Source organism: Oncorhynchus keta, chromosome 26 (assembly GCF_023373465.1).
Source record: "Oncorhynchus keta strain PuntledgeMale-10-30-2019 chromosome 26, Oket_V2, whole genome shotgun sequence".
Taxonomy (NCBI): Eukaryota; Metazoa; Chordata; class Actinopteri; order Salmoniformes; family Salmonidae; genus Oncorhynchus; species Oncorhynchus keta.
The window spans coordinates 3149171-3174651 of record NC_068446.1 but is presented as its reverse complement, the minus strand read 5'-3'; the positions used below and the strand labels follow the sequence as shown (position 1 = coordinate 3174651).

General features: G+C 42.7%; 1 pseudogene; it reads right to left on the bottom strand.

Annotated features, from left to right (window-relative positions):
- The window catches only part of LOC118358610 (pituitary adenylate cyclase-activating polypeptide type I receptor-like), a 36364-nt pseudogene extending 11701 nt beyond the window's left edge, over positions 1 to 24663 (bottom strand).
- Positions 24664 to 25481: the final 818 nt, after the last annotated feature.

Sequence of the window (25481 nt, the reverse complement as noted above, 5' to 3'; positions counted from 1 at the left end):
CGTTCCTCCCATAGTACCATCCAAGGCTGTGGTCAAATCATGAGCCTAGTGGAGGTGGGAGAAAGGGTACTTTGGCTAAGCTTATCCAGCCTCAAAGAGAAAGTGCACTATACAAATTATGGGTTCAACAAGGGTTCTTCTAAGATCCTCAAAGTTCTTCGAATAATCTAAGGGTTCTTGGCACCGAAAATGGACCCCAAAAGGTTCAACCAAGAAGGGAAAGGGGGATACCTAGTCAGATTCATCAAGGAACCTCCTTAGCTGCTGGGGGTTCTTGCAGGCACCTAACTGCCCAACTGAAACATTTTGATTTTGAATTTGAAAGGACAGCAGGTTAATAATATAATAATATATGCCATTTAGCAGACGCTTTTATCCAAAGCGACTTACAGTCATGTGTGCATACATTCTACGTATGGGTGGTCCCGGGAATCGACCCTGATTGAGTAGATCTTTACATTTTTCAGTTCAGGTTTGTCCCTTGTGTGATCTAAATTGATATTGTTTAATGGTGATACCACCTATCTTTTCATATTTGTGCAATTTTTTCTAAAACAGAGACTGGACACAATTCAATGGATATCAATCAACAAAGAGGTAAGAATATGTTGAAGGCTATAAGAATATGTTGAAGGCTATAAGAATATGTTGAGGGCTATAAGAATATGTTGAAGGCTATAAGAATATGTTGAAGGCTATAAGAATATGTTGAAGGCTATAAGAATATGTTGAAGGCTATAAGAATATGTTGAAGGCTATAAGAATATGTTGAAGGCTATAAGAATATGTTGAAGGCTATAAGAATATGTAGGCTATAAGAATATGTTGAAGGCTATAAGAATATGTTGAAGGCTATAAGAATATGTTGAAGGCTATAAGAATATGTTGAAGGCTATAAGAATATGTTGAAGGCTATAAGAATATGTAGGCTATAAGAATATGTTGAAGGCTATAAGAATATGTAGGCTATAAGAATATGTTGAAGGCTATAAGAATATGTTAAAGGCTATAAGAATATGTTGAAGGCTATAAGAATATGTTGAAGGCTATAAGAATATGTAGGCTATAAGAATATGTTGAAGGCTATAAGAATATGTTGAAGGCTATAAGAATATGTTGAAGGCTATAAGAATATGTTGAAGGCTATAAGAATATGTTGAAGGCTATAAGAATATGTTGAAGGCTATAAGAATATGTTGAAGGCTATAAGAATATGTTGAAGGCTATAAGAATATGTTGAAGGCTATAAGAATATGTTGAAGGCTATAAGAATATGTTGAAGGCTATAAGAATATGTTGAAGGCTATAAGAATATGTTGAAGGCTATAAGAATATGTTGAGGGCTATAAGAATATGTTGAAGGCTATAAGAATATGTTGAAGGCTATAAGAATATGTTGAAGGCTGTATTGGCTGCAGATGACTGAACTGGTCACGTCTGTGTCTGCAGGTATACAGACGAGGATGCATACAAAGGTATGTCAATTTTTTATTGGTATGTTTCGCAGATCGCATTTACCAACCTCCTCCCTGACCTCTTCAATGAATATTCCATAGGCCTCTACATTATGGATACGGTATGTGTATGAAAACCATTATCAAAACAGATTTTTAAATTCACATTCACCACAAAAACCAAGGTATGAATACTGTTGTGTGTTCTGTTAATCTTATAATTACATTTTTGGGGGATTCACAGACCTCACCCTTCCTAACTCTCTGATGAATATTGATGGATTCTGGGTACTAACTCTTAAACTTGGGATAGGGTTAATTATCAGGTCTCATATTTAAATATTGAGTGCTTAGGTTTAGAGGGTCAGAAGTTAATGGTTCTGTAGGACGAAAGTATATGGTGGGAATGTACTGGGTGTTGGGAAAGTGATCACATATGGCAGACATTGATAAGGGGAGAGAGCCATGGATTAGTGATGAAGGGGGTCGAGGTCAGGTCACGTTGAGGGACAAAGAAAAGTGTATGGCCCATATCACTTATAACGATACAATACATGAAGATACAATGTTTGTTCAGATGAGTAGGAGGAGACTCAGCCAAGGAGGGAGGGTTAAATATCAGTGCTTGTGTCAAATGTTGTTGTCTGATGCAGTTGTGTTGACCCTCTGGGAAGAGTAAACTTGGTTTGAGCTTTCGTAGCGTCCGTTGTATTTTATACTCTGAGAATTAGAAGCTCACAATATAACTGTTCGATCACCATGCACTGCTAAATCATTGTGGCTGTGGATACGGAGAACATCAACACATTAACATCAACACAGCAGAGGATTGTGGCTGTGGATATGGAGAACATCAACACATTAACATCAACACACCAGAGGATTGTGGCTGTGGATACGGAGAACATCAACACATTAACGTCAACACAGCAGAGGATTGTGGCTGTGGATATGGAGAACATCAACACATTAACATCAACACAGCAGAGGATTGTGGCTGTGGATACGGAGAACATCAACACATTAACGTCAACACAGCAGAGGATTGTGGCTGTGGATATCAACGGAGAACATCAACACATTAACGTCAACACAGCAGAGGATTGTGGCTGTGGATACGGAGAACATCAACACATTAACGTCAACACAGCAGAGGATTGTGGCTGTGTGGATATGGAGAACATCAACACATTAATGTCAACACAGCAGAGGATTGTGGCTGTGGATATGGAGAACATCAACACATTAACATCAACACAGCAGAGGATTGTGGATATGGATATGGAGAAAATCAACACATTAACGTCAACACAGCAGAGGATTGTGGCTGTGGATATGGAGAACATCAACACATTAATGTCAACACAGCAGAGGATTGTGGCTGTGGATATGGAGAACATCAACACATTAACATCAACACAGCAGAGGATTGTGGCTGTGGATATGGAGAAATCAACACATTAACGTCAACACAGCAGAGGATTGTGGCTGTGGATATGGAGAACATCAACACATTAACGTCAACACAGCATAGGATTGTGGCTGTGTGGATATGGAGAACATCAACACATTAACGTCAACACACCAGAGGATTGTGGCTGTGGATATGGAGAACATCAACACATTAATGTCAACACAGCAGAGGATTGTGGATATGGAGAACATCAACACATTAACGTCAACACAGCAGAGGATTGTGGCTGTGGATATGGAGAACATCAACACATTAACGTCAACACAGCAGAGGATTGTGGCTGTGTGGATATGGAGAACATCAACACATTAACGTCAACACAGCAGAGGATTGTGGCTGTGTGGATATGGAGAACATCAACACATTAACGTCAACACAGCAGAGGATTGTGGCTGTGGATATGGAGAACATCAACACATTAATGTCAACACAGCAGAGGATTGTGGCTGTGGATATGGAGAACATCAACACATTAATGTCAACACAGCAGAGGATTGTGGCTGTGGATATGGAGAACATCAACACATTAACGTCAACACAGCAGAGGATTGTGGCTGTGTGGATATGGAGAACATCAACACATTAATGTCAACACAGCAGAGGATTGTGGCTGTGGATATGGAGAACATCAACACATTTTAACGTCAACACAGCAGAGGATTGTGGCTGTGTGGATATGGAGAACATCAACACATTAATGTCAACACAGCAGAGGATTGTGGCTGTGGATATGGAGAACATCAACACATTAATGTCAACACAGCAGAGGATTGTGGCTGTGGATATGGAGAACATCAACACATTAATGTCAACACAGCAGAGGATTGTGGCTGTGGAGAACATCAACACATTAACGTCAACACAGCAGAGGATTGTGGCTGTGGATATGGAGAACATCAACACATTAACGTCAACACAGCAGAGGATTGTGGCTGTGGATATGGAGAACATCAACACATTAATGTCAACACAGCAGAGGATTGTGGCTGTGTGGATATGGAGAACATCAACACATTAATGTCAACACAGCAGAGGATTGTGGCTGTGGATATGGAGAACATCAACACATTAACATCAACACAGCAGAGGATTGTGGCTGTGGATATGGAGAACATCAACACATTAATGTCAACACAGCAGAGGATTGTGGCTGTGGATATGGAGAACATCAACACATTAATGTCAACACAGCAGAGGATTGTGGCTGTGGATATGGAGAACATCAACACATTAATGTCAACACAGCAGAGGATTGTGGCTGTGTGGATATGGAGAACATCAACACATTAATGTCAACACAGCAGAGGATTGTGGCTGTGGATATGGAGAACATCAACACATTAATGTCAACACAGCAGAGGATTGTGGCTGTGGATACGGAGAACATCAACACATTAATGTCAACACAGCAGAGGATTGTGGCTGTGTGGATATGGAGAACATCAACACATTAATGTCAACACAGCAGAGGATTGTGGCTGTGGATATGGAGAACATCAACACATTAACATCAACACAGCAGAGGATTGTGGCTGTGGATATGGAGAACATCAACACATTAATGTCAACACAGCAGAGGATTGTGGCTGTGGATACGGAGAACATCAACACATTAACATCAACACAGCAGAGGATTGTTGTGGATACAGCAGAGGATTGTGGCTGTGGATATGGAGAACATCAACACATTAACATCAACACAGCAGAGGATTGTGGCTGTGGATATGGAGAACATCAACACATTAATGTCAACACAGCAGAGGATTGTGGCTGTGGATATGGAGAACATCAACACATTAATGTCAACACAGCAGAGGATTGTGGCTGTGGATACGGAGAACATCAACACATTAACGTCAACACAGCAGAGGATTGTGGCTGTGGATATGGAGAACATCAACACATTAACGTCAACACAGCAGAGGATTGTGGCTGTGGATATAGAGAACATCAACACATTAATGTCAACACAGCAGAGGATTGTGGCTGTGGATATGGAGAACATCAACACATTAATGTCAACACAGCAGAGGATTGTGGCTGTGTGGATATGGAGAACATCAACACATTAATGTCAACACAGCAGAGGATTGTGGCTGTGTGGATATGGAGAACATCAACACATTAATGTCAACACAGCAGAGGATTGTGGCTGTGGATATGGAGAACATCAACACATTAATGTCAACACAGCAGAGGATTGTGGCTGTGTGGATATGGAGAACATCAACACATTAATGTCAACACAGCAGAGGATTGTGGCTGTGGATATGGAGAACATCAACACATTAATGTCAACACAGCAGAGGATTGTGGCTGTGGATATGGAGAACATCAACACATTAATGTCAACACAGCAGAGGATTGTGGCTGTGTGGATATGGAGAACATCAACACATTAATGTCAACACAGCAGAGGATTGTGGCTGTGTGGATATGGAGAACATCAACACATTAATGTCAACACAGCAGAGGATTGTGGCTGTGGATACGGAGAACATCAACACATTAATGTCAACACAGCAGAGGATTGTGGCTGTGTGGATATGGAGAACATCAACACATTAACGTCAACACAGCAGAGGATTGTGGCTGTGGATATGGAGAACATCAACACATTAACGAACATCAACACATTCAACACAGCAGAGGATTGTGGCTGTGGATATGGAGAACATCAACACATTAACGTCAACACAGCAGAGGATTGTGGCTGTGGATATGGAGAACATCAACACATTAACGTCAACACAGCAGAGGATTGTGGCTGTGGATATGGAGAACATCAACACATTAACGTCAACACAGCAGAGGATTGTGGCTGTGGATATGGAGAACATCAACACATTAACGTCAACACAGCAGAGGATTGTGGCTGTGGATATGGAGAACATCAACACATTAACGTCAACACAGCAGAGGATTGTGGCTGTGGATATGGAGAACATCAACACATTAACGTCAACACAGCAGAGGATTGTGGCTGTGGATATGGAGAACATCAACACATTAACGTCAACACAGCAGAGGATTGTGGCTGTGGATATGGAGAACATCAACACATTAACGTCAACACAGCAGAGGATTGTGGCTGTGGATATGGAGAACATCAACACATTAACGTCAACACAGCAGAGGATTGTGGCTGTGGATATGGAGAACATCAACACATTAACGTCAACACAGCAGAGGATTGTGGCTGTGGATATGGAGAACATCAACACATTAACGTCAACACAGCAGAGGATTGTGGCTGTGGATATGGAGAACATCAACACATTAACGTCAACACAGCAGAGGATTGTGGCTGTGGATATGGAGAACATCAACACATTAACGTCAACACAGCAGAGGATTGTGGCTGTGGATATGGAGAACATCAACACATTAACGTCAACACAGCAGAGGATTGTGGCTGTGGATATGGAGAACATCAACACATTAATGTCAACACAGCAGAGGATTGTGGCTGTGGATACAGAGAACATCAACACATTAACGTCAACACAGCAGAGGATTGTGGCTGTGGATATGGAGAACATCAACACATTAACGTCAACACAGCAGAGGAACTGAACTTGGGGCTCTGCAGATTAGGATTTGTTTTATTCTACGTTGCCACTAAAATCACAATAAACTGAGAAATAAAAGATTGTGTTATTGCTATGCATATTATGATCATTAATAATAATAATATCAGGGGTATTTTTTTTAAAAATTACCCCAAAAAGTAATTCAAAAGGTTCTTTGAGGATCCATTAAAAGGGGTTATTTGAAGAACTTATAGGGGTTCCCCCACAGTTTCAATTGGATGAACCACTAAAGGGTACTCCAGGAACCTTTTCTTTATGGAGTGTGGACCTCCTGGGCCCCAGGGACACACAAGGAATGGTTCAGCCCCACTGTGACATGTGCAAAAAGGGAAAAAAAGGTCCCAAACTGTCATTCTGATTCCCATGTATCATGGGATGAGCATGAGGGAGGCTGGGCAACGGGTTCAACCAAATCTGAGCCACTATACTGGTGCCGGTATCATCCGGACATTTCAAAATGAGAACCGGTAAGTAACTGTAAGGGCTGTAGTCTTACTGGTACAGTAATATAGACTGTACTTTCAGAATGAGAAGGCTAAATCACTAAAACCATTCAAATGTTTTTACAGAACTGCAAGAAACTCAGTATCTGGTGGAAGAGGTCGACTCAGAGCAGGAGACCCACATTGTAAATATGGTCATTGTAATTAACTGCATCAGACTCAGAACTGCAGGACCACATAATGGCATATAACACCATATTCCAAAACGTCAAAAGAGTGAGTCTCTCTGCACTGTCTCGTCTACTGAAACGCAACAGAATTAGGGATGAAGCAGCTGTACAGAGTCCATTTCGAAGGAAACTCAGACCGTGTAAAACAACAGAGATATGAATATGTGCAGGTAAGCTATACTATCCTATCATTGGTACTGGTTCTGGAAGTGTATGGTGCTACATCATATTGACTGATCCCTGTCTTTTCGTAATGTGCTACATTGTTATGTCTTGTCTCTTTCACAGAGTCATGGAGCTAGAAGTGCATCATGAGCTAATATAAGTGGCAAGGCAGGTTTCAATCTTGCAAAAAAAAAGGGCCCGCGGCAGAAATCTCATCGGACACCGTGCCATCATCAACGTCCCGGGACAACGTGGTGGCAACAGAACAATGCGCGCGGCTATTAGTCAAAACGGCGTCCTTCACCATCATGCAATCCTAGACCAATACAACACTGCACACATTATCACATTGCTGTACACCCTCCACAACAGACTAATCCCTAATGACCAGGGGCCAGAGCATCCCAGATACGTTATCATCTGAGACAATGTTAGTTTCCACCGGGCTGCTGTGGTCCGCTGAGTCAGCGTGTGTTGGAGGAAACACAGTACAACTGGTGACCTGAGTCAGCATGTGTTGGAGGAAACACAGTACAACTGGCGACCGGAGTCAGCGTGTGTTGGAGGAAACACAGTACAACTGGCGACCGGAGTCAGCGTGTGTTGGAGGAAACACAGTACAACTGGAGACCGGAGTCAGCGTGTGTTGGAGGAAACACAGTACAACTGGCGACCGGAGTCAGCGTGTGTTGGAGGAAACACAGTACAACTGGCGACCGGAGTCAGCGTGTGTTGGAGGAAACACAGTACAACTGGAGACCGGAGTCAGCGTGTGTTGGAGGAAACACAGTACAACTGGAGACCGGAGTCAGCGTGTGTTGGAGGAAACACAGTACAACTGGCGACCGGAGTCAGCGTGTGTTGGAGGAAACACAGTACAACTGGCGACAGCGTGTGTTGGAGGAGTCAGCGTGTGTTGGAGGAAACACAGTACAACTGGCGACCGGAGTCAGCGTGTGTTGGAGGAAACACAGTACAACTGGCGACCGGAGTCAGCGTGTGTTGGAGGAAACACAGTACAACTGGAGACCGGAGTCAGCGTGTGTTGGAGGAAACACAGTACAACTGGCGACCGGAGTCAGCGTGTGTTGGAGGAAACACAGTACAACTGGCGACCGGAGTCAGCGTGTGTTGGAGGAAACACAGTACAACTGGCGACCGGAGTCAGCGTGTGTTGGAGGAAACACAGTACAACTGGCGACCGGAGTCAGCGTGTGTTGGAGGAAACACAGTACAACTGGAGACCGGAGTCAGCGTGTGTTGGAGGAAACACAGTACAACTGGAGACCGGAGTCAGCGTGTGTTGGAGGAAACACAGTACAACTGGCGACCGGAGTCAGCGTGTGTTGGAGGAAACACAGTACAACTGGCGACCGGAGTCAGCGTGTGTTGGAGGAAACACAGTACAACTGGAGACCGGAGTCAGCGTGTGTTGGAGGAAACACAGTACAACTGGCGACCGGAGTCAGCGTGTGTTGGAGGAAACACAGTACAACTGGAGACCGGAGTCAGCGTGTGTTGGAGGAAACACAGTACAACTGGCAACCGGAGTCAGCGTGTGTTGGAGGAAACACAGTACAACTGGAGACCGGAGTCAGCGTGTGTTGGAGGAAACACAGTACAACTGGCGACCGGAGTCAGCGTGAATGCCACAGGAGTTGCTAGAGCCGTTTGCTGCTGCTACCTAACTACAGTACCACTCAAACGTTTGGACACATCTACTCATTCAAGGGTTTTTATTTATTTTTACTGTAATTGTTGTCCAAAGTTTTGACTGGTACTGTAATTTCGGGCTTTTTAGTACTTTTGTGTTTCAGTTCATTTTATTAGAAGATGTTATTATTTCAATAATTATCCCTTCTAATATATATATATTTTTTAATCTATTTCTAAATACTATGAATAGAAAGTATAATACTAATTATTTTACAACATTCCTTATATTGAATGGTAAGGTATATTTGCAGATGATTTCTTTATCAATTAATGTATTTAATTGTTTTCCTGTAGTGTTTAATTACAATCCCTACCATGGATATTATTGGGTGTTCAGTTATTAGACACATCGATGGGAACATTGTATTATTTAGAATAGCCATGGAGTAGTCCTGGTGTCTCAGAACTGTTGGTTATTTAAGTGATAATGCTAGTGAAGCGTTTGGTGGATATATTGGCACGGGTGTTGTTAGGCCAGAGACAATGTCAAGAGGCGGCAAACCATGCCAATGTATCCTGCAAACACCGGTGTCGAGGGCATTGTCACTTTATACGATGGGTTAACAACATAGTCAAATAATCATTGACATATTTAATATTAAATTAATTCATTCATACTATTTCATCCTTCCACAATATATAGTCCCGACTAATCTAGGGTTGCTACCCAAGCCAGCTGCATTTTCTTTCTATCGGTTCGGTTGCCAGAGACACGACCCAGTCGTCCAGTCTTTTTGTTCTGTATTTGTTCTGTTCCCAGTTGTTTGTTGTAAATGTTCCATTGCCATACTGGCTGGCAACATTCTTATCCCTTGCTTGCTAGCTAGCCAACTATGGCTAACTTATAGTCACGTCAAACAGTGCAGACAGAATAACAACAAAGTAGCTGAGTTTCAAGTTCCTTGGTGTCCACATCACCAGCGATCTACCAAACACACCAACACAGTCATGAAGAGGGCACGACAAAACCTTTTCCCCCTCAGAAGACTGAAAAGATTTGGCATGGGTCCCCAGATCCTCAAAAAGTTCTACAGCTGCACCATCGAGAGCATCCTGACCGGTTGCGTCACCGCCAGGTATGGCAACTTCTCGGCATCTGACCGCAAGGCTCTACAGAGGGTAGTGGGAACGGCCCAGTACATTACTGGGGCCAAGCTTCCTGCAATCCAGGACCTATATAATAGGCGGTGTTAGAGGAAAGCCCATAAAATTGTCAGAGACTCCAGGCACCCAAGTCAAAGACTGTTTTCTCTGCTACCGCACAGCAAGCAATACTGGAGCGCCAAGTCTAGGACCAAAAGATTCCTGAACAGCTTCTACCGCCAAGCCATTAGACTGCTCAACAGCTTCTACCCCCAAACCATTAGACTGCTGAATAATTAATCAAATGGCCACAGGACTATTACATTTGTATTGTACACTGCTGCTACTCGCTGTTTATTATCTATGCATAGTCACTTCACCCCTAAATACAAGTACAAATGACCTCTAACCTGTATTCCTACACACTCGGTACTGGTACCCTCTGTATATAGTGTCGTTATTGTTATGTTATTGTGTTACTATTTATTGTTTTTTTACTTTAGTTTTTTTGGCAAATATTTTCTTAACTCTTCTTGAACTGCACTGTTGGTTAAGGGCTTGTAAGTAAGCATTTCACGGTAAGGTCTACACTTGTATTCGGTGCATGTGACAAATACAGTTTGATTTGATTAGCATTTGTTTAAGCTGTTTTCTAGTGACATTTATTTGGATACATCCATAACAATGAGCTAATGAGGCGTGATTTCACCTGGCGTAGAAAATGTGCTCTCTCTTTAGGACACTGTTGTTCAGTGGAGCCAATAACAAAGCTAACACAATCACTTCAAACTGAAGCTGGAAAGACTGCAAACTAGCTGCACTTCATTTTGTTTTACCTTTTTTCAATGTACATTTCTTTGAATGTATCCATAAAAATTATGCCAGCTGATTCATGATTTCGACTGGCTGAGAAATGCTGCCTGCCTGTCTCGTCCCGACTCCTGACACATTCATTACTATGGGACAGCCAGAGATCGACTGGCTGAGAAATGCTGCCTGTCTGTCTCTCGTCCCGACTCCTGACACATTCATTACTATGGGACAGCCGGAGATCGACTGGCTGAGAAATGCTGCCTGCCTGTCTCGTCCCGACTCCTGACACATTCATTACTATGGACAGCCAGAGATCGACTGGCTGAGAAATGCTGTCTGTCTGTCTCTCGTCCCGACTCCTGACACATTCATTACTATGGACAGCCGGAGATCGAATTTGAATATTGAAACAATGTTGCAAATATCAGAGAGACAGGTTTATACAAATCTCCGCTGTTAAAAACTAAATGTCACGATCGTCGTAAGAAGCGGACCAAAGCGCAGCGTGGTGTGAATACATCATTTTAATGGATGAGGAAAACACGAAGTAAACTGTACAAAACAAGAAAATAAACAACGACCGTGAAGCTATATACCAAATGTGCTGACACAAGCATCTAACATAGACAATCACCCACAATCCCCAATGACAAAACAGGTTACATAAATATGGTTCCCAATCAGAGAACCATTTCAGGCCAAACACAGAGACAAACTAGACATGCAACATAGAATGCCCACTCAGATCACACCCTGACCAAACAAAACATAGAAACAGACAAACTAGACATGCAACATAGAATGCCCACTTAGATCACACCCTGACCAAACAAAACATAGAAACAGACAAACTAGACATGCAACATAGAATGCCCACTCAGATCACACCCTGACCAAACAAAACATAGAAACAGACAAACTAGACATGCAACATAGAATGCCCACTCAGATCACACCCTGACCAAACAAAACATAGAAACAGACAAACTAGACATGCAACATAGAATGCCCACTTAGATCACACCCTGACCAAACAAAACATAGAAACAGACAAACTAGACATGCAACATAGAATGCCCACTCAGATCACACCCTGACCAAACAAAACATAGAAACATACAAAGCAAACTATGGTCAGGGCGTGACAATGTTAGTCTAAAAGAAATGTGAGTTAATGTCTCGATGCTTTTTATAGTGGAGATCAAGTTTATAAATTGTCTGGCGGGGCTGATGAAAAAGGTGGATTGCGCAATCAGATGGAACAGAGTAAATAGGCATTTTAACGTTTTAGATTTAGCCGGTGGTAACTTGTAGAATAGACACCGGCTGGAATGTGGTTTTAACCAATCAGCATTCAGGATTAGCACCACCCATTGTATAACACTGAACTACGAGAGCTACACGTTGATTTGGGTAGTTTTGTATTCGTTCATATCCCCAGAAATCTGACCAGAGTTGAATGCCTTGGTCCACACTCTCAGTTTTGCGTTGATGTTGCTATTTACCCACGCATGAGATTTGATTATGGCTTTGAGAATAGGTGTTGTGTTTATTTTGTAGACTAAGCATCTTCCACTATGCCATCTCCTTGCCCCCTCTCTCCTGCCTCTGGCGTCCCACTGTAGAAGTAGTGAATTACTATCCACTAATGACACCTTCATAACAGCTCAGTAGCCCTGTATCAACACAGCAGCTCACTGAGAAAAGGAGGTTAAAGAGGGTTTAACACAATGGGACCGTGAAGCTGTCTATTGGCTGTTATGGATAATAAATTATAACTGCATCCATCCAGTACCTTACTCCACAGTGAGACGGTGAGCGGTAGGAGAATGAATGTGGGGTATTGAACAGTATAGTGAAGAGTGGGCGGCTTGACTGATAAGATGCCAGTGAGATTTTAGATTCTGTATTAGCATTAGCATAAAGTGGCTAGTGGCCATAGCATGGAGGCCTGTAGCCCTGCAGCCATGGTAAGACAGGGTTGGTGGGTGAGTGGATGGCTCAGCAGTACTATCGGTAGCATAGCATAACTGAGGGCTAAGGCTAAAACTCCAGGGACAGTAGAGACTGAACAACTGTGTCTAACAAGCTTCAATAATGCTCATCCTCACACTCCTCCTCACTCTCACAGTTGAACCCTATGATTTTTGATTATTTCTTTATTTTTCCCTCCGTGGCTCTAAGTGCCTCTGGTGTACTTATCGTTGACTGAGTCTGCGGGGGAGGGGATCCAGGGAGTGCTCTGTAGGCTAGCTCCCACTCTTAATTGAGTTATGAGGTCATCGTTCACATTGACAACCCCCACCCTTTACTCCCACTCAATCTTAAAGTTTAAGTCCAAGCTCAAGTTTCACTGAGATAATGCTTCAAGGGGTTTTTCCCTCTCTCTTGTTCTTTACATGTTTCTTCTGTATATTTATCTCCCTCTCTCTCACACACACACACACACACACACACACACACACACACACACACACACACACACACACACACACACACACACACACACACACACACACACACACACACACACACACACACACACACACACACACACACACACACACACACACTCTCCGTCTTTTGTATATTTATCTCCCTCTCTCTCTCACACACACACACTCTCCGTCTTTTGTATATTTATCTCCCTCTCTCTCTCACACACACACACACACACTCTCCGTCTTTTGCTCTTCCTGTCATTGAGAAGTACAAGCCATGTACACAAACCTCCACACCAAAAGCACTGAATATTTCCCTAAACTTACCCATTAATGTTGGTTAACATTAACACATATCTAACCAATACAGACTACATTTTCCCCTGCATTCACACATTAATTTTGGTCAACACACACATACTTCCACAGAGTGTGTTTCTGACTCCATGGAGTCAGACACGGTGAGATTTAATCTAACGGGTGGCCCAAAAAAAGAAGAAGCCTGGCCTCCAATAAGCCACACCTTCAATAATATGATAGGCTTCCACCTCTACAGTATAATATTGAAGGTCCTGAACAGTCATTCTGAAAATATTTTGTTCTCTCATTGCTAACTACCAGATGTCACAGGAAGGCCAAAAAGATCATCACGGACAACAACCACCTGAGCCACTGCCTGTTCACCCCGCTACCATCCAGAAGGCAAGTTCAGTACAGGTGAATCAAAGCTGGGACCGAGAGACTGAAAAACAGCTTCTATCTCAAGGCCATCAGACTGTTAAACAGCCGCCACTAACACAGAGAGGCTGCTGCCGACATACAGACTTGAAATCATTGGCCACTTTAATAAATGGATCTCTAATCACTTTAATAATGCCATTTTCACAATGCTTACATATCTCGCATTACTCATCTCATATGTACACATATATACTGTATTTTGTTTATATATATAATTTTATTTATTTTAATTTCACCCCGTTTTCTCCCCAATTGTTTAGGAGCTACTATCTTGTCTCATCGCTACAACTCCCGTACGGGCTCGGGAGAGACGAAGGTTGAAAGTCATGCGTCCTCCGATACACAACCCAACCAAGCCGCACTGCTTCTTAACACAGCGCGCATCCAACCGCACCAATGTGTCGGAGGAAACACAGAGTCTCTGGTGCACCTGGCAAACTTGGTTAGCGCGCACTGCGCCCGGCCCGGGATTTGTGTGTAGTAGGTAGTTGTTGTGGAATTGTTGGATTACTTGTTAGATATTGCTGCACTGTCGGAACTAGAAGCACAAGCATTTCGCAACACCCACAATAACATCTGCTAACCTAATGTGTGTGTAAACAATCAAATTTGATTTGACTTGATCATTTTCCCATTGAATTTAACGGCAAAAGTTATTTTTTTATGTGCAATATGTTATCACACAGTCTTTCAACCGCAAGAAGTCCGCTTGATGGAAACACCTCTGCTGGTAAAATTCGGATTTTATTTTATACAGATTTTTGAATATTGAAATAAAAACATGTCACAAATTGGATGTATACCTAGCTACAGGTATCAACGATTTTTTTAAAAACAGCTCCCATTTGGCATGTCTTTTGTGACGCAGGTCACAGCAGCACTGACAGCTGCGTTGGTGTTTTTAACGAACCTTCCCCTCCTTTGGGTTCATACAGCCTGAAGACCGAGCCCCCCGGGACCCTAACTAGCTTATATAAGACACAGATGAAAGGGGAAATATATACGTATCTTTGCCATAGATTAATAGGGTAAACTTTTAATTGTATTTGCTGACACCCGACAGTCAAATTTTGGCACCAGTAGAGTAGCTATCCAGCTATTTAAACCACGCCCCTGTGCAAACACGCCTTCTCCAAGGCGGTACTTATTTAAATTAGGGAATAGAATATCATGTTACCATTGGTGTATTAAAATTAGAGTTAAGGTGATGTCACCTTGTCCCCTTCAAGGGGAATTTCACCCTGGGGAAATCTAGGTTTGTTTTCATAATGTCCGAGTCATTTCTAGGTCAGTGAGATGTGTTTCACACATAATTGACCAGGAGGAAGGCAGGTCTAAGGGAGGTACGAGATCTGAAAAACAATGTTGCCCTGCTTTGTGGCATTTCACAAAGGCTCTGTTATACTGATTGCACTATTTGTTTTGTGCGTGTAGATATGGTTGGACTTGTTCAATATATTAATTGGACATCTTTCAGTGATGTTCCTATAGGAGGATGCATTGCTTAATATACAAGCTGAACCTTTTTTTTTTGCAGTCTCTGAAAGACGACAACTCGTGTGGGGCGGGTGCTTTGTGTTCTGGCCCCTCCCACAAGGCGGGCTATTTTGAAAGGGAGGCCTTACACTAACAACACGATCCTTTGGGCAAAACTGAAAGAACTGACCAGACCGCAATGGTTTCAAGTGATTCCTCTCATCAACACGAAATTGACAATGGAGCCTTTTTGTATGTTCAGGCGGTTAACCTATACGAGTTTGGGTATGCGCCCGTCGAACTGAAGCCTTTATTCGCCAACTGATTCATGTCTTTAGTGTTTGCATGCGCTATTAATGACCCAACTAATAGCAACAGTAGAAGCTCTGATCTTCCGATATACATCAGTGGATTGATCAGGAAACACACACACCACACACACACACACACACACACACACACACACACACACACACTCACACACACTGTGACACACACACACACACACACACACACATCACACACACACACAAGTTACACACACACACACACACACACACACACACACACACACTGACATCCTTCCTTACACCTCTTCAGAAGCTACATTGGTTCTGCTTATATAAACTTCTCCCCACTGTGATGTGTGGGTTAAGGCCAGGTTTAAAGGTCAATCAATCCATCTATGAAAAGTATTGATGAAGTTATTTTTTACATCAGCAGTTGTCATGCATATGCCATTACCCAGCCTATAGACTCTAAAGGGTAAGCAGAAGCAGAGGCATGTTGTCTCGGAAAAACTGCTCAGGGACAAATCGCTCAAAGGTCAAAGGATAGTCCCAAAGTTAAAGGTGAAAGGAGGTTGGACATCATTACCTTTGTTGGCGAAGAGCTGGGAGATGTCTGAGCAAGACACATTGACAATCTGGCCCACATCAGCCCGGTACCAGCACCTGACCTCATCCCACTCCGTACGACACCCTGAGAAACGCACACAGAGGCATGCACACACACACACCCACACAGAAAGAATGGATGTTAGCACCTCACTTCATCCCACTCAATACGACACCCTGAGAAACGCACACAGAGGCATGCATGCACACACACACACCCACACAGAAAGAATGGATGTCAGCACCTCACTTCATCCCACTCAATACGACACCCTGAGAGACACACATACACACATGCACGCACGCATAACACACACACAGGAGGAAGGAGGAAAGGATATGAACACAGTTTGTCACTTCCTGTCAGCAAGCTGTAGACGGACAGCGGATTTGTGCCGGGTTTGATGGGTCCACTGTAAACTCTAACAATCAAATCAAATCAAATGTTTTGTCACATACGCCGAATACAACAGGTGTAGACCTTACAGTGAAATGCTTACTTACAAGCCCTTAACCAACAATGCTTTATGAAGTTAAGAAGAAAAATGTGTTAAGTAAAAAATAAGCAAAAAAAACATTTAAAATAACAAAGCAGTAAAATAACAATAGCAATAGGGAGGCTATATACAGGGGGTACCAGTACAGAGTCAATATGCGGGGGCACCGGTTAGTCGAGGTAATTGAGATAATAAGCACATGCAGGCAGAGTTAAAGTGACCATGGATAGGTAATAAACAGAGAGTAGCAGCAGCGTAAAAGAGGGGTCTGGGTAGCCCTTTGATTAGCTGTTCAGGAGTCTTATTTTTTTAAATATTTTTTATTTTTTTATTTCACCTTCACCTTTATTTAACCAGGTAGGCTAGTTGAGAACAAGTTCTCATTTGCAACTGCGACCTGGCCAAGATAAAGATTATGGCTTGGGAGTAGAAGCTGTTAATAAGAAGCCTTTTGGACCTAGACTTGGTGCTCTGGTACCACTTGCCGTAGCAGAGAGTGGTTGGAATTGGACCATTTTTAGGGCCTTCCTCTGACACCGCCTGGTATAGAGGTCCTGGATGGCAGGAAGCTTGTCTCCAGCAACTTACTGGGCCATATGCACTACGCTCTATAGTGCCTTGCGGTCTGAGGCCGAGCAGTTTCCATACCAGGTGGTGATGCAACCAGTCAGGATGCTCTCGGTGGTGCAGCTGTAAAACCTTTTCAGTCAGGATGTAGATCAGAATGTAGATCACAGTGACTGGAGGAACAGGGAAAGTAAGGACTGTGTGTAATCATTACTAATTCCTGGCCATGAGACACAAAGTCCCTTTTAATAACAGAACACTAATATCATATGTGCATATGGGTCTTTCTATACATAAATGGGGCCAATGTGTGACATTGGGATAAACATTTCAAAATGTTTTGAAACAAAATTAAATATATATATTTTTTAATGCAGTTCTTCATGTGTACTTAAAGAAATAAAAGTGAATATATGCAAATTAGCCCATAGCTCCACCTGTACAACAACATAGACCTATAGGACTATACCTCCTTGAAGCAGGGTTCATACAGACATTGGCAAGTCAAGTTCAAGGACTTTCAGGGACTTTTCAAGCACTTAATTGTAATTTTCAAGGACCTCAATGTAATACAATTGTATAATTTATATAATTGTACATATAGGGCCTAATATACTGTAGAGCCCACCTCCCCAAAAAGCATGCATGAAGTGTACCACTTCACCACTTTAAGAATAATGCATTTTTTAAGCCTTGATGTTGAAATTATTTTTACATTAAAAAATATGTGCAAATAATGTGGATATTGCCCGACTAAATACATAGATTGGATGCATGCATGGAGATATTTCTGTAATCTACAGTATTTGGCCAACACAGGCACACATAATAAAGACATGAATAGCTGTATCATTATTCTCACCATCTAGTTGTGGATTGTGAGGGAATGAGCATGCCATTAAACTGACCCATTAAACTGGCCCAATAAACTGGCGCATAAAACTGACCCATTAAACTGACCCATTAAACTGGCCCATAAACTGGCCCAATAAACTGACCCATTAAACTGGCACATTAAACTGACCCATTAAACTGACCCATTAAACTGACCCAATAAACTGGCCCAATAAACTGGCACATAAAACTGACCCATTAAACTGACCCATTAAACTGGCCCAATAAACTGGCCCAATAAACTGACCCATTAAACTGGCACATTAAACTGACCCATTAAACTGACCCATTAAACTGACCCAATAAACTGGCCCATTAAACTGACCCATTAAACTGACCCATTAAACTGACCCATTAAACTGGCCTTGGGTGAGTGTCTAGAGACAACCCCTATTCTACAACCAACACCACCACCCAACCCAGGGGGAAGTTGCTCCTAAAAGTTGATCTGGGGTTAGTGTAGCATTTTCCCCACTAAGGGACAGGGGGAGCTGATCCTTGATCTGTACCTTGGGGAAACTTCACCTCTGAGAACATCTTCACCTGAGAGCACACTTTGGACCCCAGGAAGAGTAGCTGCTGCTTTTGCAACAGCCAATGGGGATCATAATAAAATATTAAGTTGGGTTGGGTTATTTAAGGTTAGTTAAGGTTGGTATTTACAAGGAGTACCAGTACTGAGTCAATGTGGAGGCTGTTTACAAGGAGTACCAGTACTGAGTCAATGTGGAGGCTATTTACAAGGAGTACCAGTACTGGGTCAATGTGGAGGCTGTTTACAAGGAGTACCAGTACTGAGTCAATGTGGAGGCTATTTACAAGGAGTACCAGTATTGAGTCAATGTGGAGGCTGTTTACAAGGAGTACCAGTACTGAGTCAATGTGGAGGCTATTTACAAAGAGTACCAGTACTGAGTCAATGTGGAGGCTGTTTACAAGGAGTACCAGTACTGAGTCAATGTGGAGGCTATTTACAAGGAGTACCAGTATTGAGTCAATGTGGAGGCTGTTTACAAGGAGTACCAGTACTGAGTCAATGTGGAGGCTATTTACAAAGAGTACCAGTACTGAGTCAATGTGGAGGCTATATACAGGGGGTACCAGTACAGAGTCAATGTGGAGGCTGTTTACAAGGAGTACCAGTACTGAGTCAATGTGGAGGCTATTTACAAAGAGTACCAGTACTGAGTCAATGTGGAGGCTGTTTACAAGGACTACCAGTACTGAGTCAATGTGGAGGCTATTTACAAGGAGTACCAGTACTGAGTCAATGTGGAGGCTATATACAGGGGGTACCAGTACAGAGTCAATGTGGAGGCTGTTTACAAGGAGTACCGGTATTGAGTCAATGTGGAGGCTATTTACAAGGAGTACCAGTACTGAGTCAATGTGGAGGCTGTTTACAAGGAGTACCAGTACTGAGTCAATGTGGAGGCTGTTTACAAGGAGTACCAGTACTGAGTCAATGTGGAGGCTGTTTACAAGGAGTACCAGTACTGAGTCAATGTGGAGGCTGTTTACAAGGAGTACCAGTTCTGAGTCAATGTGCAGGAGTACAAGGTACAGTACAGTAGTTGAGGTAATTAAGGTAATACATTTCGCATATGTGGGTAAGGGTAAAACTGATTAGGCAATCAGGAAATATAATAAACAGAGTAGCAACAGCGTACATGAAGTGTGAAAGTGTGAGGCGTCAATATGCGATGCGAATGCGTGCCCATGGAACATTTGCCTCGGAACTTGCTGAAGGCCCCAGGAACTGACACAACTCAAATCTGAACCACCTACAGGGTCACAGTGACTCTATAGGTTTGAGTAATGAGTACAAAATCACTTTAAGTAACTGTACTTTAAGTAACTGCACTATATATTAAGTGAACATCTGGCCAATAGGGAAGAAAGAAATTAAGAGGGGACAAGATACTGTATATACAGTGCCTTGCGAAAGTATTCGGGCCCCCTTGAACTTTGCGACCTTTTGCCACATTTCAGGCTTCAAACATAAAGATATAAAACTGTATTTTTTTGTGATGAATCAACAACAAGTGGGACACAATCATGAAGTGGAACGACATTTATTGGATATTTCAAACTTTTTTAACAAATCAAAACATTTTTAAAAATGGATCTCCACTATAAAAAAGCATCTACACATTATGTCACATTTCTTTTAGACTAACATTTCGTTTTCAACAGGAGATATTTGTATAAACTTTGCTGTCTGTCTCTCTGACCTTGCTGTCTGTCTCTCTGACCTTGCTGTCTGTCTCTCTGACATTTGCAACATTGTTTCAATATTAAAATTCGATCTCAAGCTGTCTCATAGTAATGAACATGTCCAGAGTCCCGACAAGACAGACAGCATTTCTCAGTCGAAATCATGAATCAGCTGGCACCATTTTTATAGATGTATACAAAGATTATTGCAGGGACTATATTTGTTGGAAGGATGAAATAGTATGAATAAATTCATCAAAATAATGTTTTTAATTGAATATGTTGGTAACCCGTTGTATCGTGCCAATATATCCACCAAACATTGGCTTCGAGGGCACTATCACTTAATTATTCAGGGTGCATGTCAAAATAAAGGTTAAATAAAATAAATACAACATTTCACATTTCACATTGATTGAACACAACCACTCAAAATGGATTTAACCTGTTTCAAATGATGCGACACAACCAATATAAGCCAGTTCAGAGAGCAAACAGGTTGTTGAAGGTGGGAAGGAGAAGGTCTGAGAGTGGATACTGTAGTACAGTGCATTGTATGCTGTATACTGTACAATGGACAAATTGTATGGCCCTGAACATTGTGTTTTCCATTTATTAACAGTACTGACTGCTCAATAGATTTTGACTGGTTGCAGGTTCATATCAACAAAGAACAAGATTTACAGTATCACAGAGACAAAGGATAATTTTGTGAGATGCAGGGTACAGTACTGTAAAAATAGGGGTACAAGGAGGAGGAAGAACAAAAAACTAAATTGCAAAGAGCAAAGCAGAGTAGTAATTTCTGATAAATTTTGAGCTACTATGATAGAACCTGCTTTCGTTCATCAAAAGACAATGACGGAAAAATATGAATATTTTTTTAGATTAAAAATGTACTTGTCCCTGAGGATTGTATGTTTTGAACAATGTGTTTTCTATTTTTGTTTACTGACTGCTTGAGAGTGTATATCATTTTTGATCACTTTGTTTGTGATTTGAGAGCCGTGTTTGATTTTGAACACAGGTAAAACTGTTATGAGGCGATTGTTTCATTTTGCCAGAGGAGTCAGAGGTGATGTAAATAGTGCTTGAAGATGAGGTTTGTGTTTCATTTTGCCAGAGGAGTCAGAGGTGATGTAAATAGTGCTTGAAGATGAGGTTTGTGTTTCATTTTGCCAGAGGAGTCAGAGGTGATGTAAATAGTGCTTGAAGATGAGGTTTGTGTTTCATTTTGCCAGAGGAGTCAGAGGTGATGTAAATAGTGCTTGAAGATGAGGTTTGTGTTTCATTTTGCCAGAGGAGTCAGAGGTGATGTAAATAGTGCTTGAAGATGAGGTTTGTGTTTCATTTTGCCAGAGGAGTCAGAGGTGATGTAAATAGTGCTTGAAGATGAGGTTTGTGTTTCATTTTGCCAGAGGAGTCAGAGGTTATGTAAATAGTGCTTGAAGATGAGGTTTGTGTTTCATTTTGCCAGAGGAGTCAGAGGTGATGTAAATAGTGCTTGAAGATGAGGTTTGTGTTTCATTTTGGCGAGAGGAGTCAGAGGTTATGTAAATAGTGCTTGAAGATGAGGTTTGTGTTTCATTTTGCCAGAGGAGTCAGAGGTTATGTAAATAGTGCTTGAAGATGAGGTTTTGTGTTGAATGTTTTCCAGGAAATGGAGCATGGTTTCAGAAAAGTGTGTTTTAGCAATTGAGAAAAACGGTAAATTATCTGGCAACAGCTCTGGTGGACATTCCTGCAGTCGGCATGCTAATTGAACACTCCCTCAACTTGAGACATCTGTGGCATTGTGTAACAAAACTGCATATTTTAGTGGCCTTTTATTGTTCCCAGCACAAGGTGCACCTGTGTAATATTTATGCTGTTTTAATCAGCTTCTTGATATGACACACCTGTCAGGTGAATGGATTATCTTGTCAAAGAAGAAATGCTCACTAAACAGATTTAAACATTTTACCATTAAGAAAGTTTACGCTGACGCCAACAATAGGTAAAAGCTTGCTACGTAGATAATTCCAATTTGTACCACCATTTTTGGAAATATTTTTTTTCTGAACATCATCGTTTAGGAGGTCGGATGTAATCAAGGTCAAACTTGAAAGACGTATTTGTAAATCTATCACCACAAGGCCTGTTCACCTAAAACCTCTGGTAAATTTAATCTGAATCAAAAATAGTCTCACAAAATCAAGACTGAATATGCATGTTAAGGGAACCTACAAAGTGTCCACATCGATTATGTTTACAGAACTTAATCCAATAAATGAATAGTACTGTTTGGGTTTACAGTACCTGTCCTGGCAGAACGGTTGCGACCCTCCTGTCTGCGTGTGTGGATACAGCTCTGCTGGGCCTTCATGTGCTGGGACACCAAGGCACAGTCTGGATGGATGGCCTCCACCTGGAGGGGGGAGGGAGGGAGTATGAGAGAGAGGGAGGGAAGGAAGGGGAGATTTTTTTTTATCTATGAAAAAGCACAGAACTTGTGTAATGTGAAAACACATTCCTGCATCTTTACCGAGACGACAAGTGACACCATACAACATTGTCCCTTTACGCACACTGTATCATTAAGTTATTGAACACATACTGTAGAGAGTTACACACTCATTATCACCCTGTCTTCCAACCATCTCTCCCTTCCTGTCCCATCTGTAGGGCAGTGGAAAAACAGTCACACCAAAACGACTTGTTTACTTCATTATAGAGACCATCTGCTACTGATGCTGTTTGGGTTAGGGCTCTGTTTATATACACACACCCACGGGAGAGGGTGACAGTTCTCCAAAGACAGTGACAGTATCTATAACTACAGTAGAAAGGGAAGTTTCGGTAGAAACTTTGTGTGCTTGCTCAACTGGATGAAAGTATTATTAATGACAGTGGAAGAAGTGTACATAGTGAGAGAGGTCTATATCTTTGAGATATATTACAGTAAAGCCAACGTCTTTAAAGGCAAATTCCACCACTTTTCAACCTCGTATTGGTCAACTCCAGCAAAAAAAGACAGTGAATAGTGAATGGAGGAAGCTCTTCCTGTGGATATGTTTTTCATTTGCCAGATAGGCTACACTGGTTGTCTAGATTCATGTGCTTCATCTTAAGAGTTGAGCAACACATGTCGCAGTCCAAGAAAGCCGGGATCCTCTTTTCAGCCTGGCTGCCGCGTCGCTTTGCTACCGACCTCCCACTACCACACTCACGGAACCAACCCGGAACCCTCCACCACCAAAAGAGGATGGAGGGGAAACCAAACATCACACCTTGACCCGGAGCAAGCGGACCCCAGGGGAGGGCCATCCCTGACCCCTGGGTCTAGGGCTCCCTTGTGTGTCTGCTCCCACTACCACACTCACGGAACCAACCCGGAACCCACACCTTGACCCGGAGCAAGCGGACCCCAGCGGAGGGCCATCCCTGACCCCTGGGTCTAGGGCTCCCTTGTGTGTCTGCTCCCACTACCACACTCACGGAACCAACCCGGAACCCACACCTTGACCCGGAGCAAGCGGACCCCAGGGGAGGGCCATCCCCGACCCCTGGGTCTAGGGCTCCCTTGTGTGTCTGCTCCCACTACCACACTCACGGAACCAACCCGGAACCCACACCTTGACCCGGAGCAAGCGGACCCCAGGGGAGGGCCATCCCCGACCCCTGGGTCTAGGGCTCCCTTGTGTGTCTGCTTGCTCTTCAAGTTGTCTTTCCTCCCGGTTCCCGGTTCCTGTTGCTTCCAGGCCCACAGTCGCAGCACCAACCCCCTGGTTTTCCAGCCCTGGTAGCAGCAGATATATGGCTGCTCATGGTTGCCTCCACATAGACAGCACAAGGTACGTACAAAGATCTGCCCCCATGGAGTCACTCACAATGAACACACATACTGTTGGTGAGTGCACCAAAGCCAGGCGGGTCTGAGTCCTGTTTGTTCACTCTATCCTCCAGCACCAGCCCGATAGACATTACCCTCCACTACTCCCACCCCACTTCTCCCTCTCCATCGCTCTTCCCCCTCCCCCCCACTACACCTATCACTCTCACAGAACTAGACCAGAAACCATGCATCACCACATCAGCAGAGGTGTGACGGAAGGACCGAAGATTTAGACCTGCGCTCGGAACGAGTAGACCACATGAGAGTACCATCACTGACTTCCCGGGTGCTTTGTTTCTGGCTCAAAATGTCCAGAAACAAAGCACTTTCTTCTGAAACTCGTCAGTCTATTCTTGTTCTGAGGAATTAAGGCTATTCCATGTGAGAAATTGCCAAGAAACTGAAGATCTCATACAACGCTTTATACTACTCCCGTCACAAGACAGCACCACTGGCTCTAACCAGAAAATAAAGAGGAGTGGGAGGCCCCGGAGCACAACTGAGCATGAAGACAAATATATTGAAGTGTCTAGTTTGAGAAACAGACACCTCACAAGTCCTCAACTGGCAGCTTCATTAAATAGTACCAGCAAAACACCAGTCTCAATATCAACAGTGAAGATGCTGGGATGCTGGCCTTCTAATTGCAAAATGGTTTTCTAATGATCAATTAGCCTTTTAAATGATAAACTTAGATTAGCTAACACAATGTGCCACTGGAACACAGGAATGATGATTGCCGATAATGGGCCTCTGTGTCAAGGCTGTGGGCAACTGGTGAAAGGAGTCAGGTGCAGGAGAGCTGAGATGCGTGGACAAGGTATGTAATACAAGATACACCAATATAAACACAATACTACGGTGCGGGAAAATACCGGTACCACGAAATAAACGGCGTAAATAACAA